Below are 17,457 nucleotides of genomic sequence, written 5' to 3'. Positions count from 1 at the left end.
TTGGTTGACATATAAACAAAAAAGCTGCTTTCAGCCCTTAAGTAAACAAATCTTAAGGGCTGAGACATGAATTTTATTTGAGCTCCAATGACAGAAGCTAAAACAGCAGAACTCAGATTAACTGATACACAAATCACATTCTCCTTCCAGGTAATGAAAGAAGCAGTCCTAACTCCTCCAGCAGTGGCATATTCTTGGGAAAAAAAAAGCATGCATCACAAGTCATCTACAGACACAGAGGTCTGTAAGCATTAGTTTTATCCTTGCTCGCAACAGTTCTCATTAAAAAAAGCAGCAGCAAACTAAAGAATACAGTATTACTTCAAAACACAAACACTTGTAACTGTACAGAATATATTATAACAGTTAAAAGGATTATTTAGTGACTTCAACTTCCTGGCATTTGTTTTCAGTAGAGAAACGCCCATTTCACACCCAAGGGCTTCCTTAGGTTTTAGACACTGCTCTGTAGAGGGTTTAAAAGCTTCTTGAAATTGTCTTCATGAAAAATATTACTCATTTTTGTTTGTTACTTCTCACAACGAAATAGTGAACAAGCTTTGGGATCTACGTCATTCAGTAAGTCTAGTTGAACTCCTCAAAAGTTTTTTCTATTCAAAATTGCTGAAAGCTTTCATAAAGGCTTTACCACTCCCAAAATTCTGTTCGACACTTTCCCACAGCAGGTCCCAAACAGCTCAGTGGGCAGTACTTTCTCTTTTTGCTTTAGCCAGCACAGATGTACCCCATCCACAAGCAGAAAAAAACCCATTTTATAACATTTGAAGAAAAAGATGCATAGGCTAGAATACTGGGCTGATTAACTATAGCTCTTGCCTTCCTCCAAGCATAAGGCTGCAGTGACTAAGAGGAAGTAGAACAACATCACCCCCTCCCACCCACAAACTGAACTATTCAGATCACTGCATATGCTTTCAGAAAAAAAATGCAAGAGGGGCAAGCATCCTCTGTAAGCCAAGATATTTTAAGACATACCAACAAACTCAAACAGTTCACAGAAATTAAGTACTTCAAATTTTGAAACTGCAAGAATTGAACTCACAGTAGGAAGGTGCCAAAAAATTCAATTAAAGATTGAATTCTAGTGCCTTGTGCATGCCAGACAGGTTGGAAAGAAAAAAGGTTATTTGCTTGTCTTTTACACCTTCAGACTGTGGGTTTTTATAAAGAAACTCCTTTACAGCTTTAGAAGCCTAGCAACTTCACAAAATAGAACTGTGATATATTGCCTTAGTACCTCAGCAGAGACTGAACTAAGATTAGTTGCCTTGAAGATTACTCTTGGTACATGCAAGCTAAACACCAAATGTGTGGGAAGCATAAATGAGAAAACTGCTGATTCTTTCCAAGCAGTGTTTGAAGAAAAGCTTGGGGACAAAAGAACACCACCATTTCCACCAGCATACTTGCTTTGTTGTAGGGAGGAATATCTATAGGTACAGATAAGTCGAGCAAAACAGTCCCACAGAGCAAAAGATGAGATTGCCTACCAAGCAAGCCAACTGCCTCAAGAGCATGCTTACCCAGTCTACCAGGTCATGTTTGCACATGGAACCAAAACAAGAGCCTTCCTGAAAGCCACAGAGGGTAAAAAAGTATATCAGTTCTCCCTAATTATGATCTGTTGTTCTGAGGTCTTACTCTGCCTAGAGTCAGGATGATACAACATAAGGAAATAAGAGAATAAGTAGGTGCCTGCAAGATTCTTTAAGAAACAGCTATCATGGACAGCACAAGCAATACCTGACAAAGTATTTCTGTTATTACAAGTAGTTTGGTTGTTAGAATTAGTGATCATCTGCCTGGTATCTGGAGACATGAGTAAATTGACATCTGCGCTAGCTCCAGTAGGCTTTACCTGCAGCTAGAATGTTAACTCTTTCATATTAGGACACATTGTCATGAAAGTGATTTTTTTTTTTTAGAAAACATTTATCTTAGACTTATGTGAGCATACGACCTTGTCAAATGGAGTTTCTACAGACAGATGTGGCATCATTAAGCTTGTTTGACTCTGTTTCAGAGATGTGCAATTACATTCATATTTCAATCTGTACAAACATTAGTAATAAAGTCGTGGGATTTTATCACCATCTGTTAGTTACGGAGTCATTGCCTTCTGGAGAAAGAAACCTGGAAATCAGCTTCATTAGAAAGCAGCATAATAGCTACGTATCAAAAACCTCTCCTACCTAAACCAGAATTATACAGGTGCTAAAAAAGAAATGTCTGGGCAGTACTAAGGCTTTCTTCTCCAAACCACAGCTAGGCAAACCCTTCTGGACCTATTTTGAAAAGCCCCATAACAACAACAACTTCTGGAAAACTTCTGAAAATATGCATTGAACACTTTCATATTGAGAATTTCTACCATTAAATCCCAAATGTTTTTAAACTTTCACGGAGCTTGGCACTGAGTCATTAACCTGCTGAGACAATTATGCAAGCCAAAGTTGTCTTAATTGAGCTTCCTCAGGCGAAATCCCTCAGCTCCAATTAAAAAATAGGGGAATACACTGCGAAACTGTCCAAAATACTCACATTTGAATAGCCTAAAGCAAACATCTACATCCACATCTAGACAATTAAGATGGTCTTTTTTTCCTAGTAACTGCTACAAGGCCTACAATTCTGAGGACCCATTTACAACTTCTATATTTGTTTTGTCTAAGAGAAAAACATTTCAGAAATTCCTGGGTAACAGTGTTTGTTTTTAATCTGCAACAGATACAACATCACCCACGAAGAATGACCTATAAATAAGAAAGAATTAAGAACTCTGATGTAGATAATTTTGTGTAGTACAGCATTTGGGAATTCTGAAGATTCAGGACTGGAGGTCTGAGGAAGACAAGGACTGAGGGTGAAAGCCTCAAGGCTAGAGGCTCAATTTGCCTTTACTTTCAACAGATTAAAACTGTCTACCATTCAAGCCCCATAGAAACAGCTTCATCAGGCACAGATTTTTAATAGATAATACATCTCTCAACGAGGGCTGTACACTAGTCAGGATGAGACCACTCCCAAGCATGTTGCTCTCACAGCAAAGATTTTCATCTCAACCCACTAACTGAGGAGTAGAAAGAACCAGTGCCTCATTTCTGAAGCATCAGTTATACCTTATACCTTAGGCAACTTTCTGCATATAACCTCCTTTGTATAGAATTTAAGTAATAGAAGTAGGGCACTACATTAATTCTAACACAACCATCTAGGAAAGATAACCCAGATTAGATCAACTTTTCCTTCCTCAGATTTCCTTTGTGTGGTTTGGGAAAGAAAGGAAGAGAGGTTCTGACCTAATTCCATAGGATCTTTCCATCAGAAACAGCAGACAGTGCAATAATGAGGTATTTTAGATACAGGAACAACTTCGTGTCTGCTCTTGCATGTACTGCAAATTCCTTTACTGTAAGTCACATCTCTGCTATTTCACAATGAAACCCAGTTGATCAGCAAGCCCCCAGAAGCAAGCTCCCAACTATAATTTAATTAAAAGGGCAGTAGCTAAGTCCCCCCATATGCAACTGCCAGATGCAATCTCTGCAGTTTAAGTATAAAGGCGACATTACTGCATGTACTGGAACATAGTCTTATATGTGATGAAAGCTGTCACTTATGTCAAAGACATTACTGTAATGCATTATGATATTAGTTTCAGCAGAATGAAAAATTACACTTTGTGAAAACATTTACAGCCTGCATGTTTGGAAACACAATGTTTGAAGTGCCATACACTTGCTTGAAACTCTGCATTTTTACACAAAGCAATTAAAAGGTGTTACATTAAAGAACATACTGAGTCCGGCATTATAGAAACTCTTGTAGCCAGTGCTAGACTCCTGAGAATGAAGGACTGAAGAGCACAGGAGCATAAGATAGAAAAGGAGACATTCACTATCCATAATGATGAGTACCATGTTAAAACTACCTTAACTGTTTCTCCTTTGAAACACCTCAGAAACATCTCCAAAATTTACCAACCATGAAAAAATTCTTAGAAGTCTCCAATAAAATGGAGCCTTTAATTCACCTTAAAATCACTAAATAGACAAGCCACATACTAGTTGTGAGCCTGTTTTGAAACCTCAATGTATTGAAGGATCAATTTCTTCTTCATTCAGCTTCCTTCAACTCGAATTCAGAAGAGACTATGCATACAGTGATAATGAGAACAAAGTTAATTAAAACATAACACAATTTCAGAAAAGGAGTCTCATTTCATAAACTGAATGAAAACATAACATACCAAACAGCTTTTTAAAATAGAATACAGTATTGGCTTCAAACTCGTAAATGGAACCCAATGTAGATTGCAGTTGTGTAACATCACTATTGCAAAGAATGGTTATTCACACATTAACAGCACTTAGATCAGAATTAGTTTCTCATCGCAAAGGAGTAATATACACTGATGGCCTCAGGAAAGAATAGCATTTAACACTAGCACTGGAAGTAGACATTATGCCCAATTACAAAATGGAGATTACCATTAGAAATATTATTTGATGCACTTGCATTGCTTCTTTAGCTCTTTGCCACTTCAGGGTCTGTTCCTACATCCAAGGCAAGCTCCCAGCCATGGGTGAGATTCCAGTCAGCTATGGTTACTCCAGTACAAAAATGCATACATCAGACAGCCCATCAGGACAGCCACAGACCTGACAGCCAGCAGCACAACTTGATTAACCATTGTACCACGATAACTCAAGCACAGCAGCATGCCAGCCAGGCTCCGTAGGCCACCAGCAGCTCTGGCACCTCCTGTGCTGGCAGCTGCTTTGCATGCAGTCAGGGAGCCAGGCTGGCAGAGCTGGCCAAGCCATTGCCACCCACTAACAGAGCTGTGCTGGCAGAGCTGCTGCAGCCATACAGGACATAGGAAGGACCGCTTTTGAAACTAGTATAAAGAGTTGTTCTGGCAAGCATGATGAGACTGATAGAGCCATCATTAGTACAAAATTCAAGTGAAAGCAGCTGTAAAGCTGATCCTGTACAAAAACTTGAGGAAAAAAAAACCAAAAGAAAACTATTACTGAAAGGTAGTTTACTTCTGAACCAGCAAAACAGAAGCAATGAAGAGCACATTTAACAAAACACAGCAATCAAATTAGAATTTAGCACTATTATTATGTAGCATTCACAATTTCATGTATTTCTTTAAGACAACATCACAAAATGCATTAAAAAACAGACTTTGTAAACAACAAAATAATCTGGATGCAAAATGCAAGTAGCAGGAGCATGCCTTACTACTTGGCATCCAAACGAGCTCCAAACAAGGCACACCACAGTACTTCTGTTTTAAAAGTTAGAGATGCTGATGACTAATCATCCTAAAGGAATGAGAAACATGAAAAGTCCACCTGTAAATCAAAGTTCAAGTTATCATTCTGCCTAAGGTCAGTTCCAATTCTTAACTTTAAGGCTTCAGCATTACTGTTACTTGCAATACTAGTGTTCATTTATGTGCACATACTTTTCTGAGTTTATTTCCATGATTTCTTCAACTGAGAACTACCAAGTTGATATCCCCCCTACTTAAGACCAGTTTTGCAAGCAAGTAGAAAGAGAGCAAACAGGACAACCATACAGACACCTTTTCAACTTATGGTACGTGGTCAAGAGGAAAAAACAGCTAGCTTGAGATAATGAATGGAATTGCCACTGAAATCCTCAGTTCTTTCTCCACATTAGTCAGTTGCTCCATCCCTCTCACTTTTCTGCAGCCATGCATTTACCACATTAAAACAAGACACATTAATAACCTCATACTGTTCAAACTGGGTGATCGAGCAAAATAAGAAAATTCAACATCCTACATCTCTAGAATTGTTTGGGAAACACCTGGAACATCAAGGGATAAGTGAGGAAATGGAAAGGAAAAGCCAAAGGAAAATCCCTCCTTTGCAGGTTTCTTACCCGCAAGAGACAAGATGCCTTAACTAAAGAAAAAAGACTCTTCAGTTAGAGGCAAAGAAAAAGCTCACTCAAGTACAAAGAAAATATCCACGTTCATTCTAACAGTGCTGTTTATCCTGGCCTTTGAGACCTATAGCTGTTGATAGATCACTCCTGGCTCACTGTGGACCAAACAGCTCAGCTTGGAATCCAGTATTCAAGCTGTCCCTAGAAGGTGGAATTTGGCTGTGAAGATCACTATTCAAGCCTCAGTGGTTCGTGTTTGTGAGAACTGATGTTGTTCCAAGTATCCTCTCTATGATGGGCCATTTAAACAAAACATGTAAAGAGCTGAATTAGATTTAATCTTGCTCCCTCAGAGCTTGCCACACAGAAGCCTGGATCACATTAGATCCGAATGCAAACACTGAAGCCATTCACATGACCAAAAACAAACATGAAGCACCCAAGAATTCACTGGTTCACATCTGTATGATCTCCCCAGGGCAGTATGAACTTCTGTTACAGAAGGATTTCTGTACTTTGACAACTCCAGTCCCTTACAAAAAGTTATCAACGTTTTCCTAATACACACAGTGAAAAGTGAGGGTTGATATCTTACTGTCTACTCTGCTAGGAACAACTGCTCAATTTTCATCAAGTCATAGGTGTTCCATCCCAGACTTCCTATGGCAAGTTAATATTCAGTTCTGGCCTACTATGAAGTATAATGGTAGTCTATAATGCAAAATATAGGGCTATGATTCATGTGCGTCTACTATTTTACATTAGTGGGTAAAAGCACACACCCTCATAAAAAAATTAGGTTAATCATAATTAGCTTGGCTTTGAAAAATTAACAGGCTTCCCGAAGTTCTTGTGCCTGTCCGTATCTCAATTTTCAAGCTCTCCCCAGGTTAGGTCTAAATTAGGGTGTTAAATAGCTGAGGTGGGCAGCTGCACTTCCAAACAGGGGATTTTGACCCCATTTGTGCCATCCAGTTCCATTAACAGACACACAAGATATTAATTTTCAATCAATATATTTTGAGCAAACTCATTAGCCAACATTCAACTAGAACACACTGCCTCATAAAGACCTCCTGCAGTTAGTGCAGCTGTTGCAAAGCATTGCTGGAAGCACAGATTTTAGTCACTACAGAACAGCCATTCTATTCCCAATACATCCCACAACATGAATGGTCTCATCCCTACTCACACTAAGTCTGTTAACCCTTCAAGAAGCAGATCATTGCACATAGAGCTGCAATAGTTCCATATTTGCTGTACCTACTAAAAACATTGATGATGCCAGGTGTGAGCTCACACTTGCCAAGGTAAGACTTCATGCCCATCCAGAAATTAACAGCTTAAAACTTGCCTTCCATGATTCACTGAGTTTTGGTAATTGTTACCATTATTAGTATGTACTAGGAGGAGCAAGGAATGGCCTAGTAAGATAATGGATTATGAAAAAAACTTTTGTTTCTAGAGGAAACATCACTGAAACACAGCATAAACCCTTCATTTAATGGCTAAATTTTTGACCACTATTTTCATTAAACACTGCTTTTCTCTGAAATTTCTTCCATCACTTAAATGAACTCATTGTTTACGAAACTAACCTTTACCAAGATTTACAATAGTAAAAGGTATAAATACCATTAGAATTACACATACACGCAAAACTTTAAGTTCTTACGATTACTCCTTTCATCACAAAAACAGGTCATTTGAGGTGAAATCCACGCATTTTCCGCAAACAACAATGCAACACACAGTTCAAAGAATCAGTCCAACCATCCTTGGTTGCTGAAGCAGGAGAAAACTAAAATCTGAAATGCATATTTTCAAATGTAAGAGACCAGCAAGTGAAAGAAATACTGAAACAAACTGCCTTGATCTGTAATAATATAAAAAAACCTGCTTGTAGCTTGATGCTTGTACCTCAGCAACACAATGTCTTTGTTACATCTTACTGATATTATGCTTCTGAACTGTTACTGAAACACCACAAAGTTACTTCTACAATACTGACATTCTCATCTTTCTTGTTCTAAAAGTAAATCATCATCATAAATTGGGACAAAGTTGTAGACTGGTAAATCATAGAGATTATTAAATCCTAGCATTTCATTTACAGGAAGAAATTCCATGAAGGAAACTAGTAACTTGTTTAATGCACCTGGGGTACATTAAAAAGAGCATGGCCAGCAGGTCAAGGGAGGTGATCCTCCCCCTCTACTCTGCCCTGGTAAGGCCTCATCTGGAGTACTGTGTCCAGTTCTGGGCTCCCCCATACAAAAAAGACAGGGATCTCTTGGAAAGAGTCCAGCAGAGAGCCACAAAGATGGTGAAGGGCCTGGAGCATCTCCCCTATGAAGAAAGGCTGAGTGATCTGGGTCTGTTTAGCCTTGAGAAGAGAAGACTGAGAGGGGACCTGATCCAGGTCTATAAATATCTGAGGTGTGGGGGGCAAAGTGGCGAGGCCAGACTGTTTTCAGCAGTGTGTGGAGACAGGACAAGGGGAAATGGCCAGAAGCTGGAGCATAGGAAGTTCCGCACCAATGTGCGCAAGAACTTCTTTACGGTGAGGGTGACGGAGCACTGGAACAGGCTGCCCAGGGATGTTGTGGAGTCTCCTTCTCTGGAGATATTCAAGACCCGCCTGGACGCCTACCTGTGCGACCTCGTGTAAGGATCCTGCTTTGGCAGGGGGGTTGGACTCGATCTCTGGAGGTCCCTTCCAACCCCTACGATTCTGTGATTCTGTGATCTTCCCCTGACATATAAGTATAATGGTTAGACATAGGTTGCTCCAAAAGTAACAGCTCCTATTAATTTCATGGAAGCTACAACAAGCAGCTATACAACACTATTTTTCAACATAGGCACCACCCAGCATTTTCATGAGTGATGAACAGGCACCTACATGCCATGCCCGCCCTTCCAGAACACAGCTTCTCTCTCACATTGCTGCCCCCACTGCTGAAACATCACCCACCACCTCACTGTGCTCACATCCACCATTTGGTTTCCAGAAGTGTTCAGCAGGGATCAATAGATGTCAATGGATGCCATTTTCTCCTGCATGGAGGAATTCAGTGACACACCATTGCTTCATACTCATCTCCACGCGAAACACCATTGTCAGATTGCAACTCTGCTGCCATGTGCCTCACAGCAACAAAATGTAATGGAATACCAGGTGGGGATTTTCAGCCTCTACTGCCATACCACCAGCAGCTACCTCCAACAATTATGGGCCACCATAATACAACAGGAAGCATTACTTTTGGAGCAGTCCTCAGCATAATTTAACTACAAGAACTTCATGGATTGTTTGTTGAGTTACCTTCAAATGCAAGTCTTCCAGTAAAATAAACACAGCCTTTGACATGCTTACTTTTATCACTGCAACAGTTAATCACAGGTGAACCTGATTCAGGGGCTACAGCACAGCACTACTCAGGCCAGAAAACACTCTGAACCAAATTAAAAATGTACCATGAAGAAAAATAAGTGATTTCCCTAAGTATTTTCATAGCTTGTATTAAGACATCAATTACCATAGCTTGTCTTTTAAATTAATGATTCATAGTGATGGATTATTCATGCAAGTCAGCCAGCTGAACATTATACTTTGACTCTAGGGAGAAGGTATAGCATGTCTTAATTAACTTTATTTTGAGTAAGTTAGAAAACAGTCAAACTTTTGATTACTGTAGTCAACCAACTAAAATGTAAGAATATAAAAGTAACACAGCAGCTGAACATTTTCAGTAGTCTTAATTCACATATGAAGCAAACTATACAGAGCACATGGCCTCAGATGAGCTCTAAAGTAGTTATAAAGTGCTGTCTAGTTGAAAGAACTGACTTCAGATCTACCCTATTTGAGCACAAAGACGGACATCTCATATTAATGTCTCCTGTCATGGCACAGTCCCACAAGACTTCAAGGACAGAACAACTTATTCCAGAAGGTTAAAGTGTTTTCACTGTTAACTGAAATGGTACTCAACACTGGATTCTTCCCAACAAGTGAATGACAATAGAGCATTCACTTAAGCTGATAATCTAACTACCTCCTTGAACATAACCAATATCATTAATAGACTTGAACAACACATCAAGACATTGCAAAACTCTACTTCAAGCACTAACTTGGACTTGTAATTTGTAAATTTCAGACAGTGTTATTCTTAAATTAAGAATGGAAAACAGATGACACCACTTGCCCCTAAAGTAATATGAATCACCTAATATCTCAAGATCTACAGCAAGGTGCTTTAGAATAGTAAAAATAATCACACTTGATGAATATCAAGGTCACCCATCTGTAAGCTTACACAGCTTACAGATAACACAGTATTGTTTGAAGTATTAAATCCATTCAAATATACCTTTAAAAAATTAATGCTTAGATGCCTGACAGTAAGTACTTATTCTGTTAGGAAGTGCCTGTGTCCATTTTATACTGGAGAAATACGCATTGTTAGACTGAATGACTTTTTTAAATCCCTTTGTTATAGGCAAGGAATGGTTTTTTTTTTTTTGCTTTAGAACTAGGTTACCTATTGATAAGTAATTGATTAGTAACTGATGGGTGAGATAAATACAGGATTACTGCAATTAATAAGAAACTCATTCAGGAAACAAGGAGTAAATATCAGTTCATTTCTACTGATCCTGAAGCAAGAAAAGCAGCAATGGATACAACATCTTCCTCTTCAGGGCTTTCACTACAGGTAAAGATAATCCATACAAAGTAGACATAGCTCTTCGTAACTGTTAGATACAGGTTTGAATTTATGTTGCTTGATTCTCCTTGCAAATATGTATATTTTCTTGTTGAAAAATATCTATCACAGAATGAATTGAGTTGGAAGAGACCTTGAAGATTATATAGCTCCAACCCTCCAGCCATGGGCATAATGCCCATCCACTAGATCAGGTTTCCAGAAAAAGTCAAATGAAACTACCACCACATGGGCTGAGGAATTAAAGGGGGCATAGAGACTACTCAGCATGAAGTGTTGGACATATGCTTACCAGTCTGATACATACCCATCCCTTCAATAACTTATTGCCCATGATCAAGCAAGGGCTTGTCCTCGCAAAACAAAATGAGATTTTGCACTCAATATATTAAAGATCCATCAAACTCAGAAGTACACCATGTGTTGGTACTGTACATCCATTTTGCTCCTTCACACATGAAATAACAATGACATTGATTCCCATATGTAAGTGCCCCAAATATACTTACAGTCACCTTGTTCCTTACTCACTCCTATGGATAACCTCTCTACCTGCCCTACTGCTACATATCATCCATAATTATACACATGCTTGCTTGTTTTTCCTTAGCATCTCATCATAAATCTAATACTCTGCTTTCTTCAGTATTTCAGTGCATGCACTACAGGGAGAGCAGATGGAAACTGCCAGCTACAGATGATGCTAAGTAGCTTCTGTGCAAGTAGAGACCCCTAAAGCTTCCAAATCCACATGCTTACTTGTGCTACTATGACATTCTTTGCCTCAGAGATACTGGGGAGGACTAATGAAAGGCTCTCCTACAGGAAGGAGAGAACAAGCATAGTTGCAGCATGCAGTGAAGTGAGGAGCTGCTTTAAGACCTTAGTGACATGTGCCTTCAGAGCCTGTCCCCAAGACAAACAGGAACACCCACAGCCACAATGCTCCATGCTGCTTGTTCCTTCAGACATTCTTTTATTAGCAATGTTTCCTCACACCCTGCTGAGTTTCCAACAGCCATTTAAGGATGCTCTTCACATACCTGTCCCATACCCTAGGAGCTGCAGAGCAGAGGAAGTTAAATATCAGCTATTCTCTCATTCTTTTAAACACTTCTTCAGGGGAAGCTCATCAGGTGGTACATTTCAAAAATTATTTCCTGTTTATACCAGTAGTAACAAAATCCTTCCTATTAACTCTAAAGGAAAGCCAATTTCATTAGTGTAGTATGAAAACAAAATCATAGCAACAGAAGACCAAAACTGTTCATTTAAGACCTCAGCTCTGACTCTCCTACAATTATATTACAATTGATAGATGTATGTTTTTAACACTGCCTTATCCTATTCTCATACACTACTATTCCTGTATTCTCAAGTCCTTAATTATGTGGCCTTCAGGAATAGCTTCTGGAAATGGAAGAAAGTGGAATACATGTTTATGAGTTCTGATTGGGAGAATAACTGCCAGAATTACAAGACAAAAAACTGGAGAGGTGTATAGAAGCATGCATAGCACTCAAACAAGGTCTTCTTCCACATTATAAACCAAACATGCTTGCAGCTTAAAGTGTTAAACTAAAAGGCTATTCAGAGATTTTCAATTCAAGTGTCACTTTTGTCAAATATTATCTGAGGCTATTTTAGAAGCACTGAGTCAGCTTTGTTTCATTATAAAAACAGTTGCTGCCTGTAAAGTTATTGTGAACAAAACGCTACTTAAGAGGTTTTTAGTTACCATATGCATGTACACATGCTTTACAAAACAATTACTACACTACAGTGTCTTAGAATTTAGTAAGAAAAGATTCTTACAAGTACTCAAGAGAAATAAACATTAGACACTTTTTGATTCCCACTAATAACTTTGCATTTTGGCAGACATTAGCATTTCCTCCTCCTGCTTTTTGAGTAAACCTGAAATTAACAAGTCAACAAGCTGACATATCTACAGCAAAAGTAACTTGGCTTTCCTGTCTCCTCTGCACTTCTCATTTCCCTTGGCTGATACTGATATCACCTGTGGGCTTCACCACTGCTCACAACACTGAGACCTACCCATCTTCCCTTCATACCCAAAGGATCTCAAGTTCACAGTAAGTATTACAGTAAGCTCATTGTCTGGGCATAGGTTTTGATTTATGTCTTTAAATAGTTTAGGAACTAGATCAAATGCTTTTTGGAAAGAAGTTAACCAAGAAAGAAAACGTGAGTTGCTTCAGTGAGTTCAAATTGTGATGTGAAATACCTGATCATTAAATGCTCAAAGAGCTGCTTTAAATTTAGAAGTGGAAAGAAAAGCATTCCAAAAGGGCAATTTTAGTTTGCCAATTAAAAAAGAAATCTTAAATCTTTAAACCTATTTTCTTCATAGCTGTAACTTATATAACCAAGATGCATACAGGGAAAACTGGGGCAGCGAGCATTACCTTAGACAGGAATGGTTGTTACTGAAAAATAGCATTTTGCTCTATTGTCAAGGCAGGAGGCAGTCTCCAGTGCCTCAGTGATCATGAGGAATTCAGACAGGCTGACTTCAGTAACGTACCCATGCTTCCAACATTACTCTGACATGCCAAGGTCACTTAAAAGATAACATTATGAAGAGGATGTCCAAGCTCTCTTGCTTACTCTGAAGTTCCGTAGCAAGCCAAGGGCTGGAATGGTATCTCTGCTCAAGCAACTCACTAGTTGTAGTTCACATCTGGTACAAGCATTCAGGCACATTACTTCATTGTGAAACTAATTAGTGCTTGTAGTATCTGAACAAAATTCAGTCAATTCCAGAATTAAAACAAGTCTTAAATACACTGTCACAAGAAGTTGAAAGCAGGTGATAGTTCACCCTTCTCATACAAGGGAAACCCCAAGCCCACTCCATAGAAAGACACTCAGATAACAAAATAAATGAAAACAAATGAGCTCAGGAACTGAAGGACTCGGGGGATCACTCTTAGCTAACAGGCATTTCTGTTTGTATAAGCAGGAAACCTCACTGAGCACAGTTTCTATTTGGATAGAAGTGATTTTTCTAGAAGTCTGCAGCCCACCAGATTCAAGTCATCATGAAGTTAAACTTTTGCTCAGACATGCACAGCAGATTAGATATCCTTACATTATTAAGCAATTACTAGTTTAGATGTAACAGTAACCACGAAAACCTGCAAGGCTAGAGAGCAACCAAATCAACAAAAAACACCCCTGATTAATAGGCAGCTATTTGGTTAAAACTGAGCACAACCACACTGCTCAATTTCCTTCCAGTTGGAATATTATCTGTGTCTATCAATTCTCCCCCCCAAAAAACACAACAGTCTCAAGATCTGAGGAAATATTCTTGAATTACCATATTTAAACACTCAACAAAACCAAAAATTCTCCACAATACAGAAGGTCAAATCTTATTAACCAAAAGTGAGGTACATATTTAACTAATTAACTTGTATCAACAAGACATTCTCTTTTCCCATCTCATAGCTACAGCTGCTTTGCAATGACTCTAAAAGACCAAGAAGAAAGTGGATAACTCACACAGCTTTTATCACATTAGCCACACTCTGCTGTTCTCATAATCATTAGCTTTGAAGTATATTAAACAAAGCAGAATGTGACCTCAGAGTTGATATTTTTATCACACCACATAAGAACAATTTCTTATCAGACATTTCAGGTCACCAAAGGAGATGCTACTCAGAATTACCCAAAACACAAACAGACAAAAGAACACCACTGCTGCCCTGCCAAGCAATGCCAGGCAGTGACCACCCTACCAGGGAGGGCTGGCTGCTATTAAAGGCTGTGCTACAGACACCCAATGTCAGCTTGGCTGAAGGAGCAACAAAAAGTAGATTGTGTGTATGAGATCAACAAGAAAAATTGAGGCTTATTAATACAGCATAGCTTTATTAACAGGATGCACAGGTTATCTTACTAACATTTATATTTAGTTCTATCCAATAACTAACAAAATCCACTAGCCTTCTGACATGCACGACTGAAAACATTCAAAAGAAATTGAACCCAACTATTTTGAAGATGCTTCCAAACTACTCTGGTCTTCAAAGGTACAAAGTTAGCACTTAACAGCCTACTTCATAGATGTCTACCCTGACTATCTGCCCATAACCATTAACACTTAAGGTAATCTCCTACATCAAAGAGAAGCAACTGTATAAAGCAAAGAAAACCAGGCATTTTTAAATCCATGCCAGTTTTTAAAATATATTTAACCACAGAGAATCACAGAGTCCTGCAGTCCTGAACAGGGGACTTACTCTGTTAATTCACATTCAAATATTGTTTTACAAAGACAGAATAATGTACTGCCTACACAGAACATGGACTGTCAAGCTACTTTAAAAGATATTCAAGCATGTCAGATATGTGTCTTCATAGATGAAGAGCAACACAAACTTCAGTTGGAGAAACCAGAAAGACAGTGTAACAATCAAAAAGGTCAACACAGTGAACAGCAATACAGGAGCATAGTAGCAAAGGGACTAATGCAAATGTAATGGTGTTACAAAGGAAAAGTTCTCACCCATCTCTAAAGATCTAGGCTCACAGGGAAAACTCCACAAGGGATGAATCTCCAAACTGAGATCCTCCCCTAGTGGCACTCAGCCCTTCAATGAAGTCTAAGAGAGGTGCAGCCAGGCTCGACCCCTTCTGGTCACACAGCTGAATTGCCTTCACCTGGGCACCCAGGGCTGACCGGGTCCTTTCCCCAGGTGCTCAATCAGTGGTTCAGGTCACGACTCAGTTACCATACAAATACATTAGTTGGAAAGCATTTTGAAGACTATGGAGTAGTAGAGCTTGGTGCAAAGAACCCTATCAGCACCAGCTCCTCTCCACTGCTACATTTAGTAATACAACAGAAGCTGAATTAAGAGACAGATAAACATATGACATTTACAGCTACAGAATAAGTGCTGGGAATGATTACAGTGATGGAACACTCCCAGAGCTCTGCTAGATTGTCTGAATACATTCTTCTACAACTGGAAGAGGAGAAGTTAACAGAAGACCTAGGTCTTAAGAAGAAGCACACCACAACCATAGGCTCTAACAGAAACAAAGGCACTTAACAAGTGCATTAATTGCAGGCCATTTTCAGAATCAACTTAAGCCAGCAGTACAGTAACTCAGGATTTCAATAGGCCAACAGATACACAAGATAACTCATAGTTTCAGAAAAATGTGAGTAGACAAATAGCAGCTTCAATAATGCTTTTGTATACACATGATGAAACTATTTACTAAAAATAATTAATGAGGTGAGCAACCCAAAACAAGTTTTAAAACCTAAACTAGATTAACCTTGCCACATGACATCATGTTTTGTTACCTCATAGTTGCTCTGTACAATTCTGTAAACAAAACACATCTCAAAGTAAAAGCCCTTCCTCCCTACCCTCACCTCCTGAACAGTCATTCCTCACCACACTCAACCAAGCTACCATTCTGAAAAATAAAAAAGCTGTAAAAATACTAAAATTGGAAACAGCTTATTGCTAAAATAAGGAAAATCTAGAAAAGCATTATAAAGTATTATTAATGTTATGATTTCAAATAAAATATTAGCACCACCAGGACTGCACCTTTATAACTTTGCTTTAAAGCCACCAAGAAGTGAAAATATCACAGACATACATACCTCAACCCATACCATGACATTTTGGTTTCTCTCACCTAAACTAACCAGCAAAGCTCTCTATTGGACTGAAGCACTGATCACATCAGAAATAGGGAGAAAATAATTGAAGAATCCAAACAACCACTCCACACCCACAATAAAGCATCACAAATCCAGCACTCATTTTCCAGCATCCTTCCATACCTACTTGCAGATGGTGGGCACTGGTACCATGCACGGGTAGCACACACAAGGCTCTGCTCCCACACACAGATGTCAGTGCCTTCCCACTTCAACACCTCAGTACTGCAAGGAGATGCAGCCGGCATTCAGGAGCACCGTGATTTACCATTTATCACCTGCTCACGCTAAAATCCGCATACCTCATAGAAGTCAAACAGAATTTGGAAAGTTACACACTGATACATCAGGAATGAAGGAGCAAGCCCAGAACTGAGCTGCGCTTTGACTAGAATTCATTTTCAGAGCTTCCCAATAGCGCAGTTAACAGAAAGCGCAGAAAGTAAAACGACTGCTCTCAAACAGCCCACGTCGGTGACACCTACAGAGCAGCACCGAGCCGAGCACCTCAGCGCAGGGCTGGGGCAGCAGCCGCGTTCCACCACTCTCAAACCACAGCCGGGACAGAGCGTCAGGATACCGCAGCGTAGCAGATGATACACGCAGGTGAACAGACAGCAGGTGCCGGGACCGTGGGAGGCTGCATTACTGCTCCTCGCTCCCACCTCAGTTCGCTCCCCACACAGCCCCGCACCGCCCGCCGCCTCCCCTCAGGCGATAACGGTCAGCGCGGCGCGAGCGCTTCCCTCCTCACAACCCACAGACCCGAAGCACCTCACGCAACGCCCCACACAGCTTCACACTACACAAACAACGAAACACAATCCCCCACAGCTCCAAGCACAACACCGGTATCGAGAACAGCAGGCTAACAGCGCTCACCAGCTCAGCACAGAAGCTCGACACCACCTCCCTCCGCGCTCTACCGTGAGAAGTGCTGCCGCCGCCGCCTGCGCCGGGATATGCCCGCCGCGCCCCGCCCCGCCCCGCCGAGGCTCCGCCCACTCATCCAGCTCCGAGCTCTGATTGGACGCTCTCTGCTCCTCCTCCTTC

General features: G+C 39.9%; 1 protein-coding gene across 2 annotated transcripts in view; it reads right to left on the bottom strand.

Moving 5' to 3' along the window:
* The window catches only part of SERPINI1 (serpin family I member 1), a 39,526-nt gene extending 22,107 nt beyond the window's left edge, over positions 1–17,419 (bottom strand). For both annotated transcript variants that reach the window (XM_031614571.2, XM_031614570.2), the window contains exon 1: positions 17,287–17,419. The gene's annotated coding sequence lies outside the window, so the exon portion shown is untranslated. The remainder of the gene's footprint in view (positions 1–17,286) is intronic.
* Positions 17,420–17,457: the final 38 nt, after the last annotated feature.

Source organism: Phasianus colchicus, chromosome 10, assembly GCF_987193195.1.
Source record: "Phasianus colchicus chromosome 10, bPhaCol1.hap1.1, whole genome shotgun sequence".
Lineage (NCBI taxonomy): Eukaryota > Metazoa > Chordata > Aves > Galliformes > Phasianidae > Phasianus > Phasianus colchicus.
The sequence above is the reverse complement of the archived record's forward strand: the minus strand, read 5'-3'. Positions and strand labels throughout refer to the sequence as shown.